This window comes from Aquarana catesbeiana, linkage group LG02 (assembly GCF_042186555.1).
Source record: "Aquarana catesbeiana isolate 2022-GZ linkage group LG02, ASM4218655v1, whole genome shotgun sequence".
Taxonomy (NCBI): Eukaryota; Metazoa; Chordata; class Amphibia; order Anura; family Ranidae; genus Aquarana; species Aquarana catesbeiana.
Genome location: NC_133325.1, coordinates 49,265,517 through 49,286,999, shown reverse-complemented (window position 1 = coordinate 49,286,999; position 21,483 = coordinate 49,265,517).

Genomic DNA, 21,483 nt, shown 5'->3' with positions numbered 1-21,483 from the left:
CTCCTCCATTCAGTAATCCCACAGTTGATTCAGAGGAAGGCAAAAAAAAAAAAAAAAAACCCTAATAAAGCATGATCCAATTTGCTCCAATGGGGGTAAAAAAAAATTACTTTCTGAAGAGGCAATCGGATATTTCCTGGATCAACTTTACCTATAAATGTTAGTACCTAGTTATATTATGTACAGTTAGGAAAGAATCCAGGCCTTTTTTAAAACAATTTACTGAGCCAGACAGAACCACCTCTGGAGGAAGTCTATTCCACATTTTCACTGCTCTTACTGTAAAGAAACCTTTCCGTATTTGGAGATTACATTTTTTTTTCCTCCAGACATAAAGAGTCAGCGCTGACTGCTCTGTATAAGGATGAATGGAGGTCTGAGTTGCACATAACGCTGAGACCTAGACCAGCGGTATTCAGTTAATTAGAGTGGATTTATTTTTACAACGCAAGCGTCCTTTTTATTTGGACAAAATGTAAATCAAGAATTTGAAAAAGGGGGGAAGTCTGAAAGCTGCTCCCTGACATGGAACACCTCCATCCCTATATTACATAAAGAAACAGACAATCGCTCGTGGAACCTTAAGTGAAGTGTCTATGATGATCAAGGGTAAACAAGATATAGGAGTATAAAAAAGTAACAAAGTTTATTTGAATGGTATCAATATCATCCAGCACAAGACATGAACGTAGGTGACAGATTCATAAAAACAGCAACATAGCATGATAGTCCTCTAAACATAGCCATAATGATATAACATCACAAAGTATTAATAATACAGATATACATGATACATCTCTAACCCGACGCGTTTCGCGAGCTCTACTCGCTTCTTCAGGGGCTGATGTGTATATCTGATGTCTGTAACAACAAGTAAAATATGTTGGAGTATAGGTTATGATTGGACAGGAGCATGAGGCCAGAACTAATAATCCCATACTTACTAGTCAGATGATTGGCTTCAGAGGCTGATCCCAAGCAAAGGTGGGCGGAGAACAAATGTAAATCAAGGGGAAATGATAGAAAGTCTCCAGTGAGTACATATTTCATGTGCTTCTACCACCTGCATTTTTTTAAGAAAATGAAACAAAATTTTAACGTTTTTTTAATGTATGTATTTATTACAGGTATTTTTTATAGTGCCAACAATTTACGCAGTGCTTTACATACTGTACATTCACTCACCCACCCACAAGGAGCTTACACTCTAATGTCCCTATCTCACATACATACATCCATACACATACTACGGTCAGTTTAGATAGGAGCCAATTAACCCACCAGCATGTCCGTGAAGTGTGGGAGGAAACATGCAAACTCCATGCAGATAGTGATTAGTGAATTAGTGGCACATTTTACATTTCATCCTCAGGGCACCAGGAGTGACTTGTAAATTTAGGAAATTAAGTTTCTACCATATTACTTATATCGTTCTTTTCTGTAAGGCCTCAAGGAGAACTATATTTTTGTTTAATAGGCTTCATGTAGAGGGTCTTTTAACATTGTAGTGAAAAGCTGCCTCTGAGGCTTTGCGCTCCCCCAGGAAGCCAAACTAGAATCTTTTTTGCAATCCAAATAGCTGTAAGCCCTGAAATAATATTGTGTGTTTGTATTCATAACCAGAAAGTTTTATTTACCATCTGTTATAAGTTTAGGTTTAAATGAGAACCATAAAATTGCCTGTCTTGTATAAATACATCATAGAAGCTATATTACTATGTAAAATAAACACTTTTTTGAAATACCTGAGGCTAGAGTGGGATGCTGAGATATTGAGTCGGCTGATGTCAGCGTTTTCTAATGTACGATTAAATTACATTTTGTTATTTTTAGGTCTGTTGGAGAAACAAACAAAGATACCCAGAGAAATCGGAGGACATCAGAAGATACCGGATACATCAATTAATGAGGGGTATTAGGGATGAGTGATTTGGATTGCCCATCCTGAATTCACAAACATTCAAGGTGATTCATGGTGAGTAGATATTTACTGTGGATTACGGATTTGTTCTGCTTGGTGAACAGATCTGTACTGTGAACGGTTTATGAGGTCCATTAAACCCCCATCCATCCATGTGTGGGCCCCTTGGAGGAACCTTACCCTAACCCATGGGCCGGTGCATTGCTAGGGGGTGGCTATTGGGGCTATAGCCCTGAATCTGTTGCCCATAGCCCCGAGTCTCTTGCTGCAGGGTCCCTGCCTAACCAGCGTGTTGCGGCTGCTGCGGCAGGCTGGCTGGCTGCATGAGAGAGGCTGAGGAGAGGAAAGAAGTGAGCTCTTCATAGCCGGGCCTCTTCAATTTGGGAGCGAGGTGCGGCGAGCAGCAGCGAGATGACATCATCTCTTACTGTCCACCACAAATCGGCGCTCTCCTGTTCTCACTAAATGGACCAACCTGCCACCAATGCAGCATCAATACACATTTGGTGGCACTGGCTGGCATGGCAAGTGACAATCCACATCAGTTGGCAAGTGACAAACCCACATCTAGTGGCCGGTGGCATGGCAAGTGACAATCTGCAAATGGTGGCAAGAGATGTGGCAAGTGACAATCATATACTAGCAGAGAGCACTTAGTTCTATTTCTTATCCACATGTGCATGGTGATTGCCCAGAGGCTGTTTCAACATCGCTGGTCTCTACTCTACCCCAATTAAGGGGGATGTGGTCTTATGACTTTCTGTTAGCTCAGGGGTCCATCCATTTAGGTGAGAGAACAAGATACTCGTTGGTGGAGGAGGGATTGTCACTCACACTCTGCCCTTGGATTTCTTTCTCCCCACATGGATGTTCTTGTTGCATTCTGGGCTTTGTGGCTCTACCTAGAAGCATTTGGACATTTGTATTTTTTAGATTTTATTTTTGCACTGCACTTTATTTCTGTAATGTGTATCTTCCAGGTGATATGAATATCCTGTAGTGTTCAGCTAGCGAACAATTTCTGAATTTTATCTACTTTATCTGTTTGCGCTGATTGTACTTGTCGCAATATAGAGAGGCCAGGAGTAAAACCCCAAGGCAATAGACGGAGGGCCAGCATGACAGGGGTTAAAGGGGATTGGGTACAGGGAGTTGTAGCAATTGGGTTGTTTCAGGAAGGGCATGGTAGATGGCTGATTAGGGCATGGTCCGGGGCTGTGTGGAGCTTTGGGGGGAAGTGATTAGGGGACCGGATGGGGTTGGTCTCCAGTCGGAAAACAGCAAAGCATGGAACAACTTCCCAACCTCCCGCCTTACACTTGGTGGGTATTTTGGGTTGGGGACTTGAGTGTTCTGTGGAGCCAGTTATGGAGATTGGCGGGGTGGAAGGTCCTTTTAGGTCATATGGGCACAAAAGGTACGGTGTAGGGACCCGTCTAAGGTACGGCTCCCAGTTGGTGTATGTGTAAGTGCGAGTTGTCTCTGAGTTGGTGGTTTTGCGGCTCGAGGCCTGGGAAGTGACAAGCAGGTACTGTCTTGTTTTTATGCCTATTAGGGCCTTGTGGCTCCTTTCTTTAATAAACTGTATATTATGGTTTTATATGTTATTGATATGTTAATTATTTGATATTTAGATTTTGGTTAATAAAAAGGCTGCTATAGCCAATTTAACTCCAGTTTTGCTGTGGTGTGGTTATTATACTGGAAGCGTGGGGGTATTGGTAAAGCAGTTAACAAGCCGTATTTAATACCATAGTCATGTATTTTTGATATATGCACAGGGGAAATCCCTGAAAATTAAGTGAATGCCTCTTAAGTCACCAGAACTAGTGTCCCTATTGGAGGATTTCCCCTCTATTACTTTACTGGGGAAAACCCAAAAGTTGGGATTTTATTTTACTTTCTATTTTACAATCGTTTTTATTGAAAATTTGACAAGATAAGTGAAAGATCAACAGGTTACATATAGAAATGTGAAGACAAGAATCGGCAAGTAAGCAAATTCTCCATTGTACAAAATATATGTATAAAGAAAAACACAAGGGAAATAACGAACTTGACCCATAGAGGAGAGTACCGAGGTATTGTTAGTGCTAGGAGCGACAGATTCACTTTCAATGAAAGTGATAAAGAGGACAAATAGAGAGGGTGAATCTCACTAACATGGGCACAGACAGCAATAAAAAAATTAGGTGTTCTAATCACTCTACACTCCAAAACTAAAAAAAAAGTTTTGCCTTTAGTTATACCTTAGGGAAATTCTATAGTTCCTAATTAGGGCAACATCTAATAAAGAAATATTGGGTAAGTGACATAACAGATGGCAGAGGATCCCTCCAGACCATTTTTTGCGCCCTTTAAAAGTCAATAAAAGTGGAAAAGCCATTGGATTTTGTGCAGACCAGACCAGAGAACCATTGGCCTTATAATTAAACACCTTAGTACAAAAAATCCATCATGGCTGTTAGTCGCTAATGGTGTATTGCGTACAGTAAATATATAGTGGCTTAGTGGTTAGCAATTCTGCTTTGTAGCCCTAAGGTCCTTAGGGCTACAAAACAGAATCAATAAGGGCTACCAGCAAGGACACTACCCACATTGAGACTGCCTCTGCTTGAGTGGGTTTCCTCCTACACTCCAAAGGCATGCTGGTCCGTTTATTCAGAGAAAGATGTGGAGCTAGAAGTTTACATGAGAAAAGAACAGAAAGTGACAAGGACACGACATAACTGTCCATGTCAACAGGTATTTTCTGTACTTGATGGAAATGTTCCTAGCCTCATCATTCTACACAACTCATTATTTATTTTGCTATATAATTATACTATTCTTATGAAGTTCTAAAAAAAATCCATCATTAGACACCTTCTAAATGCCAGTTGTGGGGCGGGGCCACTTGCCCTGCACATGGAGGTACCTTTTACCATGCTCACCAATGCCAGGTGGGGACCGCGGTCATGTAAAAGTTTAACATTAAGGCAGTTCCCCGACTTAGAGTTCCTCTGAAAAGTAATGTCTTTTGTCACTACACATCTGATATGTGTTGCATAAGGAGGGACACTACAGAGCCTGTGCCCTCTCCACCAGTCCAGCGTACCTGTTACCTCACTCCCAGTAACAGAATGGGCTCCTACTATGCACCTAGCGCAGACCTAATGCATGCACTTGTTAACTCCTTTCCACACCAAGTTGTCGGATCATGGATCTCCGTAACGTGGGTTTGGTTCAAGTTGCTATTTAAAACCGACCACTAGGGAGAGAGCCAGAACATTGACCCACTTGTTACTGGAGGTCCTGCCACCCATACCAGGTACCACGCTTCACGACTGGTTGCATTGTAGCTTGTTCTAACAGTCGGTCACCTATAGCAACTGCATTACTCTTCCTGCTTGTCTTGCCAAGTAGACCTTTGTAGTAGCTGAGGGGTTCATATCCCACATGTGCCTTACTAACCCAAGTTGTTTTAAATATGCCAAAACCAACATGCACCTCTCTGAATAACCTCAGACCAGGCTCAGAACAGTTGATGTAACTTTACTGAAAGAGTTTTTCGCAATACAGTTCAACATGAACAATGTTCAAATTCTGACCCTAACTACGACTGATTGGCTTCCCAGGCATACCTCTACAGCAATGGTACCGAATTAAAATTCACGGAGGTCCGGCTGGTAACCTTTTCTTTTTGCAGAGGTCCGAATCTCATTTTTCTTCTACGACTCAGGTCTTTCATGTCACAGTCCCCTTTACATTAGTGTCCTCAGTCCCCCTTTTCCATCACAGCCCCCCCCTTACATTACAACCCCCTATCACATCAGAGCCCCCAACATTACAGCCCCGCTTACATCACAACCTCCCTTGTTCCCTCACATCACAGTCTCCTTTGCAATCACAACCCCCCAACATCACAGCTCACCCCCTCCTGATATCACCTCCCTCCTCCTCACATCACAAACCCTTCATATCACAGCCCCCCTGTCACGTCACAGTCCCACAATATCATAGCTCCCCCCTCATATCACAGCCCCCCTGTCATGTCACAGTGCCACAATATCATAGCTCCCCCCTCATATCACAGCCTGAAAGAATAAAACTAAGGCAGCCACTGCATATAAGGACTTGTGAGCTGCATTATATTACTTTTTATAGTTTTGGGGGAGGGGTTACAATTTGAGTTCTCTGGTAAGAGTCGGCTAAATACTAGGAGATGTTTTATTGTAGGGGATAGAACATTGACCAGCTGCATTGCTCTTACTGGTTCTTAGTGCATTAGGAGCAGTGGCGGCTGGTGCTCAAAATTTTTTGGGGGGGCACAAAAACATTTTGAAAAAAAATCATCAATTGCAGCCACCGTGCCATCAAACGCTGCCACTGTACCCATCAAACGCTGGCACTGTTTCCATCAAACGCTGCCACTGTGCCCATCAAACGCTGCCGCTGTGCCCATCAAATGCTGCCACTGTGCCCATCTATCGCAGCCACTGTGCCCTCAAATACTGCCACTGTGCCATCAATTGCAGCCACTGTGCCCATCAAATGCTGCCACTGTGCCATCATATGCTGCCAGTGTGCCCATCAAATGCTTCCAGTGTGCCCATCAAATGCTGCTAGTCTGCCCATCATATGCTGCCAGTGTGCCCATCAAATGCTGCCAGTCTGCCCATCATATGCTGCCAGTGTGCCCATCATATGCTGCCAGCCTGCCCATCATATGCTGCCAGTGTGCCCATCAAATGCTTCCAGCTTGCCCATCATATGCTGCCAGTGTGCCCATCAAATGCTGCCAGTCTGCCCATTATATGCTGGCAGTGTGCTCATCAAATGCTGCAAGTGTCCCTCCCGGGATACCCCGCTCACACCCCCTGTGGATGGATTGCGGGACACCCCGCTCCCACCCCCCCATGGATGGATCGCGGATGCGCCCCAAGCCCACCCTTTTTTGAAGCCTATTAGAGCCTTTGGCTCTAAACAAGGGCTTCAAATAAATACACCCCCTCCTGCCACCGCCATAGGAGTCCATGCGTCCGGCGTCCTGAAAGGGGCCGGGCACATGGATAGGGAGGCGGCAGTAGGGATAGGGGGGCGGCGCCCGTGCACCCACAATGCACGGGCCGCCACTGATTAGGAGTCTCACACAAAAAAAAACTACCAGTGGCAAGTTAATGGCACTGAAAACAAAAGCATTTTTGAAAATGTGTTCAAAGCACCCTCTTTATAGTAATCATAAAATAAGAAAAGCATGCTTATTTAAAGGAAAACATCACCTTTAGTCTTATCACCCTGCTGTAGCATTCAAAATCACACCTCCATATGAAAAAAAATGTCCATTTGTAAGGTTTCTTCTACTTTTTCCTATTACAGTTAATACTTAGGGTTAGGGTTGGGGTTTAGGGTTATCCCTCAGCTGTCATTGTTCTGAGTCCCCATTGTAATGTAGTGTAGTGCCTATATATTTGGCCACTTGGTCCCTTTAAAATCCATAAACACAATACATTTTCATACGTTCATCATTATGTATCTACTCTGCATTTCATTGCAATTCTCCGAATATGCAGATGGCGTAGTATAAATATAATTATTTTTTATGGAGCCGTCAGCACTATTTTAAACCACTTTTTCTGAGATTTAGCATCCATCGCGAATCATAAAACTTTATTCTCCTTCTCTCCGTTCCTGCGTGGTACACCATATTCCCCGTGTTAATTTACAGCAAATATTCAAATGATTGAATGGTGGTGAATGCTATTGTGTCAGAACATCTCCTTTTTTTTTTTTTTTTCTTTTAGAGGTTATTGCTTGTTTATTGTGAATACTTAAAAAAACGCATTGCTTTTTTATGCAGTACAGTTATACATATGACACCTACTTGATAAAAAATTGATTATTTGTAAACATTCGCTGAGTAATGACTAAAAACAGCCAAATACGCAAATTTATATTGAAGTTTTGCTTAAAGAGGAACACCACTTTTGTGGAAAAAAATCAACATTCCCCTTTGGGTGATCGATGTATAGTCTAGAGATTTTAAAAAACATTCCCTTTGTCCATTTGCAAAGTGAATCTAAGGGGAGTAGGATATGTGTTAGTTGTGCGCTGCCACCTAGTGGTGAGTGAGTATAAACGTTCCAATAAACAGAAACTATGTGACATAAACCATGTCTAAATCTAGCTGCTGCTATCACCAGGATGTTATTACAAAACAACAATGAATGAATATCTATCACATTTTTTAGATATTTTAAGGGGAGTGATTTTACAATTATCAATCAATTCAAACAATGTGATAAATGGGATGCCAAGAATGTGGGAAATCTCACAATAAATGTGCAGTTGCCCCTTTAAGTGGATGTGACCAATTTAAAACAAACAAAACATTAAAAAAGTAAGGTGCTACTAAAAAAAAACACAATAAATCACAAAAGTGATAACAAATATTGAACATCAAAAAATATGGGAATGTGAATATAAGTGTCCAATGCACACAGATGTATGGTGCCTTATTAGCCTTATATGAATGTTCCACCACATTGCGTATAAAATGCACACTCACTACTTGAGAGTGTTTGATAAGCCTCAAGCATACTATATTGCCAAAAGTATTGGGATGCCTGCCTTTACACACACATGAACTTTAATGGCATCCCAGTCTTTGTCCGTAAGGGTTCAATATTGAGTTGGCCCACCCTTTGCAGCTTCAACTCTTCTGGGAAGGCTGTTCACAAAGTTTAGGAGAGTGTCTATGGGAATGTTTGACCATTCTTCCAGAAGTGCATTTGTGAGGTCAGGCACTGGTGTTGGATGAGAAGGCCGGGCTCACAGTCTCTGCTCTAATTCATCCCAAAGGTGTTCTATCGGGTTGAGGTCAGGACTTTGTGCAGGTTAGTCAAGTTCCTTCACCCCAAACTCGCTCATCCATGTCTTTATGGATGGAAGGGGCCATCCCCAAACTGTTCCCACAAAGTTGGGAGCATGAACTTGTCCAAAATGTTTTGGTATGCTGACGCCTTAATGTGATACTAAAGTCTTGTTTTTTTTATTTAAAAATAACAAACATGCTATACTTACCTGCCCTGTGCAGTGGTTTTGCAGCCCAGATCCTCTTCTTCTTGGGTCCCTCTTTGGTGTTCCTGACCCCTCCATCCTGTCAAGTGCCTCTACAGCAAGCAGCTTGCCATGGGGGCACCCAAACTGAGTTGCAGCTCCGTGTGTCTGTTTCGACACGGAGCCGCGGTTCGGCCCTGCCCTCTCTCTCTCTCCTGATTGGCTAACTGACTTTGATTGACAGCAGTGGGAACCAATGGCACCAATCAGGAGAGCGAGTCACAGATGGCCGAAGCCGTCGTGCACATCGCTGGATAGAGATGGGGCTCAGGTAAAGAGGAGAATTGGGGCTGCCTCGCCATGGTCGACCAAAGAAGTTGAGTGCATGTGCTTAGCGTCATATCCAGAGGTTGTCTTTGGGAAATAGACGTATGAGTGCTGCCAGCATTGCTGCAGAGGTTGAAGGGGTGGGGGGTCAGCCTGTCAGTGCTCAGACCATATGCCGCACACTGCATCAAATTGGTCTGCATGGCTGTCATCCCAGAAGGAAGCCTCTTCTAAAGGTGATGCACAAGAAAGCCTGCAAACAGTTTGCAGAAGACAAGCAGACTAAGGACATGGATTACTGGAACCATGTCCTGTGGTCTGATGAGACCAAGATAAACTTATTTGGTTTAGATGGTGTCAAGCGTGTGTGGTGGCAATCAGGTGGGGAGTAAACATGTGCATTGCGTTTCGTTCCGAATCGAAATTCGGTCAAATTTTTCATTATTCGGAAATTCGGATGCATCCGAATTTCCAAATTACAAAAGTAACAAATTTAAACAAATACGAAAAAACAAACAAATTCGAAAACAAATTTGAATCGAATTTGAAAACAAATAGAAAGTAAAAAAATAGAAATTGATTTTCTAAAAGATACAATAAAATAGAATATAAAATAATAAAGCAATAGAATATATATATATATATATATATATATATATATATATATATATATATATATATATATATATATATTTTTTTTTTTTTTTTTTTCATTCTATTCTATTGTTTTTCTATGCTTTTCTTTTCTTTTCTATTATTTTCTATTCTATAATAGTCTTTTCTATTCAAATTCATTCTATACGAAATTCAAATTTCGGAACATGGCTTCTGAAGTTCGAATTTCGTATAGAATGAATTTGAATTTGAATAGAAAAGAATAGAAAATAATAGACTGGAAAAACGATAAAACAGAATAGAATAGAATATATATATATTCTATTTTATTCTATTCTGTTCTATTGTTTTTCCTAGTCTATTCATTTATACTATATTCTAATCTTTTCTATTCGAATTCAAATTAATTTTACGAAATTCGAATTTCGGAAGATGTATGTATGTGTGTGTGTGTATATATATATATATATATATATATATATATATATATATATATATATATATATATATATATATATCATATTTTTTCTATGCTGGTCTATTGTTTTTCTATGCTATTCTTTTCTATTATTTTCTTATTTTCTATTTTATTCTAATCTTTTCTATTTGACTGCGAATTCATTCGGAAAATGGTTACATTTAAATAGAAATAGAATGAAATCGAATTCTAATAGAAAAGACTAGAATAGAAAAAAAAATTATATATATATATAAAACCATCTTCCGAAATTGGAATTTGATACAGAGAGAATTTGAATAGAAAAGATTAGAATAGAATATGTTATATTTTGTTCTATTCTGTTCTATTGTTTTTCTATGCTATTCTTTTATATTATTTTCTATTCTATTCTAATCTTTTCTATTGGAATTCGATTCCATTCTATACAAAATTCGAATTTCAGAAGATGTTTTATATATATATATATATATATATATATATATATATATATATATATATATATATATATATATATATATATATAAAACATTTTTTTCTGTGCTATTCTTTTCTAGTGTTTTCGATTCTATTCTAATTTTTTCTATTCAAATTCAATTTCATTCTATACGAATTTCGAATTTCGCTAAATGGTTATATATAGTTTACTTTTTCAAATTCGGTCAAATTTTTTTGAATTTGACAGTTTTTTCGAATGCGGTCGGATTTTTTCTAATGCGGGCAAGTTTTTTCGAATTCGAATACGAAACTAAACGAATCCCGAAAACGAATGTAATGAATGCAACTAATTTAACTAAACAAATTTAGTTAAATAACGAATCGAAACAAAACTAAACAAATTTTTTCATCCTGCACATGTCTAGTGAGGAGTACAAAGACAAGTGTGTCTTGCCTACAGTCAAGCATGGTGGTGGGAGTGTCATGGTCTGGGGCTGCATGAGTGCTGCCGGCACTGGGGAGCTACAGTTCACTGAGGGAACCATGAATGCCAACATGTACTGTGACACACTGAAGCAGAGCATGATCTCCTCCCTTCTGAGACTGGGCCGCAGGGCAGTATTCCAACATAATAACGACCCCAAACACCTCCAAGACGACCACTGCCTTGCTAAGGAAGCTGAGGGTAAAGGTGATGGACTGGCCAAGCATGTCTCCAGACCTAAAGCCTATTGAGCATCTGTGGGGCATCCTCAAATGGAAGGTGGAGGAGTGCAAGGTCTCCAACATCCGCCAGCTCTGTGATTTCATCATGGGGGTGGAAGAGGACTCCAGTGGCAACCTGTGAAGCTCTGGTGAACTCCATGCCCAAGAGGGTTAAGGCAGTGCTAGAAAATAATGGTGGACACACAAAATATCAACACTTTGAGCCCAATTTGGACATTTTCACTTAGGGGTGTACTCACTTTTGTTGCCAGTGGTTTAGACATTAATGGCTGTGTGTTGAGTTATTTTGAGGGGACAGCAAATGTACACTGTTATACAAGCTGTACACTCACTACTTTACATTGTAGCAAAGTGTCATTTCTTCAGTGTTGTCACATGAAAAGATAGAATAAAATATTTACAAAAATGTGAGGGGTGTACTCACTTTTGTGAGATACTGTGTATATATATATATATATATATATATATATATATATATATATATATATATATTAATGTTGTAAAGCGCTGCATAAACTGTCGGCGCTATATAAATCCTGTATAATAATAATAATAATATATTATAATGTCGGTATTCTTTTAATTTTGGACTTATAATATTGGATGATTTTATTACACTTATTAAAGCAATCAGTGTTTTGTTTGTTCACAATAATTATGGTTAAGCAGGATCTAGCAATTAACATCCTGATATTTCTATTCTTCAATATATTGGCAGTAATTACAAAGTTAGAGCGTATTATAAGTACGATCTGATACATTTAGAGGTGAAGAGAGATTTATCTCCTGGAACCTTGCCTGAACACCTTGGGCCGCTGCTGATGGTTATCATGATTTATTGCAGAGTGAGGTAATGAAATGAACTCATTAACTGAATGCCAACACCGGGTAGAAGGAAGGGCCAATAAGAAGGAAAGGGAAACTGTCACCTTCATAGCGGATTGGCAGCCATTTTGTACCCTGGAATGTCTAAAGGTTATATCACATGGAAAGGGATTGGGATGACGTACACGGCTGTTTTTAATTATTCACTTTCTGCATTATCACCTATCTTCCCCTCTGATTCCTTTAGCCCATTATGAGTGCTAGCTCTGCTGCCCACAACCTGGTTATGCAATGATGGATCTTCCAATTGCATTTAATAAAGGGACCCTGTTACCCTGTCACCACATCTTGCCCTGTCCACAAAAAAAACATAGTGGTGATCTGTACAAATTGTACACTATATGGTCAAAAGTTGGTGAAACAGCCAAATACACTATATTACCAAAAGTATTGGGACACCTGCCCTTACTCACAAATTAACTGTAATAGCATCCCAGTCTTATGCCACATACACACGATCGGAATTTCCGCCAACAAAACTGTGGATTTTTTTCTGAAGGATGTTGGCTCAAAACTTGTCTTGCATACACACGGTCGCACAAATGTAGTCGGAAAATCCAAACATCAAGAACGCGGTGACGTACAACACGTACAACGGGACTATAAAAAGGAAGTTCAAAAGCCAGTGCAGGTCTTCTGCTTGATTCCGAGTATGCGTGAGCTTTTGGGCGACGGACTTTCGTACACACGATCGGACTTTCCGACAACAAGTGAAGTTGGCGGAAAATTTGAGACCCTGCTTTCAAACATTTGTGGCCGGAAATTCCTACAGCAAATGTTCGATGGAGCATACACACGGTCGGACTTTCCGACAACAAGCTCACATCGAACATTTCCCGTCGGAAAGTCTGAGCGCGTGTACGAGGCATTAGTCCGTAGGCTTCAACATTGAGTTGGCCAACTCTTTGCAGCTATAACAGTTCTACTCTTCTGGGAAGGCTGTCCACAGGGTTTAGGAGTGTGTCTATGGGAATGTTTGACCATTCTTCCAGAAGCGCATTTGTGAGGTCAGGCACTGATGTTGGATAGAAGGTCTGGCTCACAGTCTCTGCTCGAAATCATCCCAAAGGTGTTTAGCAGGTTGAGGTCAGGACTTTGTGCAGGCCAGTCAAGTTCCTCCACCCCAAAACTTGCTCATCCATGTCTTTATGGACCTTGCTTTGTGCACTGGTACAAATCATTTGGTGGAGGGGGGATTATTGTGTGGGGACATTTTTCAGGGGTTGGGCTTGTCCCCTTAGTTCCAGGGAAGAGAACTCTTAAGGTGTCAGCATACCAAGACATTTTGGACAACTTCATGCTCCCAACTTTGTGGGAACAGTTTGGGGATGGCCCCTTCCTGTTCCAACATGACTGCGCACCAGTGTACAAAGCAAGGTCCATAAAGACATGGATGAGCGAGTTTGGGGTGGAGGAACTTGACTGGGTTGCCATTAAAGTTAATGCGCGTATAAAGGAAGGTGTCACAATACTTTTGACAATATAGTGTATGATTGAGTTCAGGTGTTTCCAGTGAAGAGTACTAATAATGTTACAGCATATTAAAATGTTTTAGGGAACTGTGCAAACTCAACCTTCTGGTAACAGTTTGGGGAAGGTCCTTTTGTGTTCCAGCATGACTGTACCGTGTACAAAGCCAGCTCCATAAAGACATGTCAGTATACTTGTAAACAAGCCACCGAACATCCAACATTTTGATCCTCCACAAAAGGGCAAGGGAGCCACTCAACATAAACACTAATATAAGTTTATTAAAGCAAAAGGATACACTGACAAATCCACCCGGTGCAGTAACAACCTTAATACATTTCACTTTACCAAAGGATCAATGCCCTGATTATCAGCGTAATGCCGCGTACACACGGTCGGAATTTCCGACAACAAATGTTGGATGGGAGCATGTTGTCGGAAATTCGGACCATGTGTAGGCTCCATCGGACATTTTCCGTCAGAATTTCCGACAAACAAAATTTGAAATCTGGATCTCAAATTTTCCAACAACAAAATCAAGCAGAAGAGCCGCACTGGCTATTGAACTTCATTTTTCTCGGCTCGTCGTACATGTTGTAAGTCACCGCGTTCTTGACGTTCGGAATTTCCAACAACATTTGTGTGGCCGTGTGTATGCAAGACAAATTTGAGCCAAAATCTGTCGGGAAAAAAAAACATGGATTTTGTTGTCGGAATGTGCGATCGTGTGTACGCGGCATTGGAGTGTGCTGTCAGCAGCACTGGTTACCGGCTTTCCTCTCCTCACACTGTGACAGCACGTGAGGAAAGGAATGCCGATAACCAGCAAGTTTATTTACATGTTATCGGCTGTGATTGGACACAGATGATCACATGGAAAAGGGCCGCTGTGATTGGATCTGATTGGATCTATGATCAGCTATGTCCAAGGGGCGTGGTTCTGGAAGGACGTCCATGGACGCCCTCCCAGAACAAGAGAGTCGCGCTTGTAACAGTCTTTCAGCTATAGCATGGTCATAAAGTGGTTAACCACTTCAGCCCCGGAAGATTTGGCTGCTCAATGACCAAAGCACTTTTTGCAATTTGGCACTGCGTCGCTTTAACTGACAATTTCGCGGTCGTGCGACGCTGTACCTAAACAAAATTGACGTCATTTTTTTCCCACAAATAGAGCTTTCTTTTGGTGGTATTTGATCATCTCTGCGTTTTTTATTTTTTGCGCTTTAAACAAAAAAAGACCGACAATTTTGAAAAAGACACAATATTTTGTACTTTTTGCTATAATAAATATCCCCAATTTTTTTTTTAAAAAAAGTGAATTTTTTCCTCAGTTTAGGCCGATATGTATGTCTACATATTTTTGGTAATAAAAATCTCAATAAGCGTATATTGATTGGTTTGCGCAAAAGTTATAGCATCTACAAAATACGGGATAGATTTATGGCATTCTTCTTCTTTCCGTTTTTCTTACTAGTAATGGCGGCGATCTGCTATTTTTATCGTGACTGTGACATTATGGCGGACACATCGGACACCTTTGACACATTTTTGGGACAATTAAACAGCGATCAGTGCTATAAAAATGCACTGATTACTGTATAAATGTCATTGGCAGGGAAGAGGTTAACACTAGGGGGCGATCAAGGGGTTAACTGTGTTCCCTAGTGTGTGTTCTAACTGTTGGGGGAGGGGACTGACTAGAGGAAATGACAGATCGTGGTTCCTAGCTATTAGGAACTCACGATCTACATCTCCTCCCAGAACAGAACAGGGATTTGTGTCTTTACGTACACACGTCCCTGTTCTGCTTCTCGTGCCCACGATTGCTCATGGCCGGCGGTCATCGCGACTGCCAGTCACAAGCATCGGCACCCCCGCAGTGCAGCGGGCGCGTGCCTGCTATCCCGCTTAAAGGAGCCGACGTATAGCTACGACGGCTCACGGGATCGTGCCAACCTGCCACAGTATAATGACGGTGGCTGGTCGGCAAGCGGTTAAACAAGCTATCACATCATTTTCACCTTAATTTCCTCTGTTCCTCCTGTGTATTTCTTGTGTTCTTGTTTCTTTGTCTTTGTAAAGCGCTTTGAGAAGATGCCTTTAACCATTTCAGCTCTGGAAGGTTTACCCCGCTTCATGATCAGGCTATTTTTTGCGATACGGCACTGTGTAACTTTAACTGACAATTGCTTAGTGCAACACTGTACCCAAATAAAATGTAATAGAGCTTTCTTTTGGTGGTTGGTATTTGATCACCTCTGCGGTTTTTATTTTTTGCGCTATGAACAAAAAAATACACAATTTAAAAAAAGAAAATACTTTTTACTTTCTGCTATAAAACACATCCAATAAATACATTTTAAAAATCAAATTTCTTCATCAGAAACAAAAAAAGACCGAAACATAAAAGAAAAAAAATAATCCTCTACTTTCTGCAAAAAAAAAATATTCAGTAGAAAATGTTAAAAAAAAATCAAATTTCTTTATGAATTTAGGCCAATATGTGTTCTGCTACATGTTTTTAGTAAAAGAAAAGGCCCAATAAGCGTATATTGATTGGTTTGCACAAAAGTTATAGCGTCTACAAAATATGAGATTTTTTTTTTTTTTCACTAGTAATGGCAGCGATCAGCGATCCCCCCCCCCCGTCAGAATGGCTATCTGCTCTGTTTACATAGGAAGACCGCCGTTCTGTGTCTCTGCAGGATGATCGGCGGCTGCTGGAGGACATCGAGTCCGCAGTACCCGCTGATTGGCTCCCGCCACAGCGGGAGCGAGCCACTGGCAGTACGCATTCTCCCCCGCTACCTGGAACAGCTGGATCATATACAATGCTGTGAAAAAGTATTTGCCCTCTTTCAGATTTCTTTTTTTTTTTTTTTTTTTTTGCATATTTGTCACACTTAAATGACTCAGATCATCAAACAGATTTTATTATTACACAAAGATAACCCGAGTAAATACAAAATGCAGTTTGTAACCACTTGCTTACTGGGCACTGGGCACCCCCTTCCTGCCCAGGCCAATTTTCAGCTTTCAGCGCTGTCACTTTTGAATGACAATTGCGCGGTCATGCTACACTGTACCCAAATGAAATTTTTGTAATTTGTTTCACACAGATAGAGCTTTCTTTTGGTGGTATTTAATTGCTGCTGGGTTTTTAATTTTTTTCTAAATAAAACAAAAAAAGACCGAAAATTTTGAAAAAAAAAACAAAACTGTTTCATAGTCTGGTATACAATTTTAAAAACAGGTAATTTTTCTCCTTCATGGATGTGCGCTGATGAGGCTGCACTGATGGGCACTGATAGGCGGCACTGATGGGCAATGAGAGGCAGCACTGATGGGCAAAGAGGGCAGCACTGATGGGCACTCGTATTCACTGATAATGGGCACTGATAAGCACTGATGAGGCGGCACTGATAGGTGGCACTGAGAAGTGGCACTGATGGTGGCACTGGGCACTGATTGTTGGCACTGATAGGTGGCACTGATGGGCACTGATGATCACTAATGGGTGGCACTAATGGGCACTGGTAGGCACTGGTAGGTGAAACTGATAGGCAGCACTGATCTGTGGCACTGATTATGAGACACTGATAGGCATTGATTGGCAGCACTGGTGGGCATTGATGGATGGCACTGTGGGCACTGGTAGCTGACACTGGTGGGCACAGAAAATGCAGCCACGGCTTTCTGTGTGAGGGACCAATGTCACTCTGACATAAGCCAGTGATCGGCTTTTTTTATCCCTCACGCTGATAGCATGAGGGGAAAAAAAATACAGATTAGTGAGCTTCTGTTTACATCACGTGATCAGCCCTCATTGGCTGACAGCTGATCACGTGGTAAGGGGTCAGGATGGACCCCTTACTCTGATCTGGGATCAGCCGAGTCTCATAGACTCAGTGATCACAGAGCGCGCCGCGCGCAACCCGCAGGGATGCACAGACATCGCTTGCTCAGGAAGACGTCCTCCCGGCAATTAAGGCCCGCGCTGTAGCCGTCTTTCGGCTATAGTGTGGGCGGCAAGTGGTTAAATGATGGTTTCATTTATTAAGGCAAAAAAGCTGTCCAAACCTGCCTGGCTTTATGTGAAAAAGTAATTGCCCCCTAAACCTAATAACTGGTTGTGCCAACCCTGGTTGTGCCATCCTGCAATCAAGCATTTGCGATAACTGGCAATGAGTCTTTCACATTGCTGTGGAGCAATTTTGGCCCACTCTTCTTTGCAGAATTGTTTTAATTCAGCCACATTGGAGGGTTTTCCAGAATGAACGGCCTGTGTAAGGTCATGATACAGCATCTCAATTGGATTTAAGGTCGAGATTTGACTAGACCACTCCAAAACCTAAATTTTGCATTGTTTGAACGATTTGGAGGTGGACTTGCTGTTGTGTTTCGGATCATTGTCCTGCTGCATAACCCAAGTGAACTTGAGCTTGAGGTCACAAACTGATGGCCATATATTCTCCTTTAAGATTTTCTGGTAGAGCTCAGAATTCATGGTTCAATTATGGTAAGTTGTCCAGGTCCTGAAGGTGCAAAGCAGCCCCAGACCATCACGCTACCACCACCATGTCTGTCTGTTGGTATGATGTTCTTGTTATGAAATGCTGTATTCGTTTTATGCCAGATGTAATGGGACGCACACCTTCCAAAAGTTACATTTTTGTCTCATCAGTCCACAGAATATTTGCCTAAAAGTCTTGGGGATAATCAAGATGTTTTTGGTAAATGTGAGATGAGCCTTTGTGTTCTTTTTGGTCAGCAGTGACTTTGGCCTTGGAACTTTCCCATGGATGCCATTTTTGCCCAGTCACTTTCTTATTGTTGAACCATGAACACTGATCTTACCTGAGGCAAGTGAGGCCTGCAGATCTTTAGATGTTGTTCTGGATTCTTTTATGACCTCCTGGATGAGTCGTCGTCATGCTCTTGGAGTAATTTTTGTAGGCCGGCCACTCCTGGGAAGGTTCACCACTGTTCCAAGTTATCTCCATTAGTGGATAATGGCTCTCCGTGTGGTTCACTGGAGTGCCAAAGCCTTAGAAATGGCTTTGAAACCCTTCCTAGACTGATACATGTACATTACTTTGTTTCTAATCTGTTCTTGATTTTTTTTTTTAGATTGTGGCATGATGTGTGGCTTTTTGTGATCTGTTAGCATGCTTCACTTTGTCAGACAGCTTCTATTTATGTAATTTCTTGATTCAACAGGTCTGGTAGTAATCAAACCTGGGTGTGGTAAGTGAAATTTAACTGAGCTTTCCAAAAAAATTGTGATTAATCACAGTTCATTCATGATTCAGCATGAGAGGGGGCAATTACTTTTTCACATAGGGCCAGGCCGATGTGAACAGCTTTTTTTCCTTAATAAATAAAATAATAATTTTAAAAACTGCATCTTGGATTTACTTGGGCTATCTTTGTGTAATATTAAAAGTTTTTTGATGATCTGAATCATTTAAGTGTGAGAAAAAAATAAAAAATCAGGAAGGGGCAAATACTTTTTCACAGCACTGTATATATATATATATATATATATATATATATATATATATATATATATATATATATACACATGATCTGGCGCATAGCTGCCACCCTGTAGCAGTAAAAGTGCTACAGAATAAAGTGTAATTATTATTATTATTTATTTTTTTCTGTGTTCTGGTGCGATTTGCAGCCCCTTCAAATAAAGAGGCTGCAAAATTGCATCGCATGGGCACATGCAGGAATCGCATTATTGTGTGATTGCAGTGTGAACCAGCCCTTAAAGCAGAGTTTCGGGTATGAAAATCATAAGTATATACAGTACATATCATACCTGGAAGATCCCCGTGGAAGCTGGAAATCACTGTAGTAGGCACTGCTACACCAGTGACTGCCGCTAGCCAAGTGGGTCCTGTGCTAAGCAACTGCCTTGCTGCTTAGTGAACACAGGGGGAGGCTCACTCAACTTGAATGAGGTGGAGAGGTGCTGTCACAATCTCCACCTCATCCAACACTTTGCATTCATTGGTGGACCCAGGACTGGCATGGCCGATCCACCAGGTAGAGGGGAGGGAGATCAGTGAACATTGGTTTGCTGGTCTCCCCCTTCTACTAAGATCCCAAAAGTGACATGGAAGGCTTCGTTCACACCATGTGCAGAGAGGTGAGTTTTTCTGCATGCTTTCTGCACATAGAAAACAATAGTTTTCTATGTGCCCTTTTCACACCACAACACTAGTATCGTGTGCAGATTTTCTCTGTGCAGGAATCTGCATTGTGTATGAAAATCACTGAAATGTGCCTGAAAACTGATGTCTCTGCAAGTGAAATCTGTGCATTTTTCTATCAGTTTTTTCTGCACATATGGGGTTGATTTAGTAAGGCAAATAGACTGTGCACTTTGCAAAGAGCAGTGGCACTCTAAGTGCAGTTGCTCCAGAGCTTAGTAAATGAGCAGACTTTCATCATCCAATCATGTGCAAGCAAAAATGCTGTTTTTTTTTTTAGTTTCCTTGTATGTGATTGGGTACTCTTTGCAAAGTGAAGCTTTACATTTACTAAGCTCTGGAGCAAACTGCCCTTGCAGAGTGCAATTGCACTTTGCAAAGTGCACAGTCTATTTGCCTTTAGTAAATCAACCCCATGGCGTGAATGAGGCCTAAAATGTCACTTCCGGTTTCTGCTGTCGCTTTCCCTAGCCGGCCTGGCCAGGGAAGAAGCTCTATTAGCTTCATTGGAGGGCAGGTGATGTCTCATTAACCAGTTGCAGACTCTGGGCATACTAGACACGCCCCCCAAAAAAATGCCATCATAGAGCACAGGGCGTGTCTAGTACATCCAGGCCTTCTGCCTTACTGCCAGGATTTCCCCTGTTCCAGTACACAGCAATTCAGCTCTGATGAATCATAGCTGCATTGCCCAGGACATAGAGAAGGTCCTGGCAGCAGGAGCTGTAAAAAAAAAAAAAAAAAAAAAAGCAGTCTGGCAAGGTTTATCAACAGCCCCACTGGCTCACCCAGTGAAAATTGTGAATCTCCGGTCTAAGAAATCGACAGCTCCAGAGTTTATCCACCTTAATACAAGCCTGTTTGACACGCAGAACATATGTTCTGGCGTGTTCAAACATTCTGGTAAGCCTCCTCTTCTTATGGTGGTGGTTTCCTCACAATCACATATCCCAGTATTTGAACAGACACATTTCCCCACATTGGAGTTTTTTCACTGATGTGTTTTATAACTCCAACCATATAGACTGGGACTATATATATATATATATATATATATATATATATATATATATATATATATATATATATATATATATATATATATATATATATACTGAGCTGTTGCACTACTACCTGTGTTGACTTTAACATTGTCACTTTTTATGTGTGTTAATACCATTTTTTCATTCTAATTCACTGTTGGAAGCTTTTGGTGCCATTTGGGCCCACAGTCCATCATTTTGTAGCGCTACACTTTTTGTTTTTGTTTGCCATTTATCCAATTTAGAGTGTCAGCTGCTAATTTTTGGGAGTAGCGCGAAATTATTTGCCACACTTTCTGCTTTTTCTTTGAACACAAGGTGAAAAACCTTGAGGGTTTA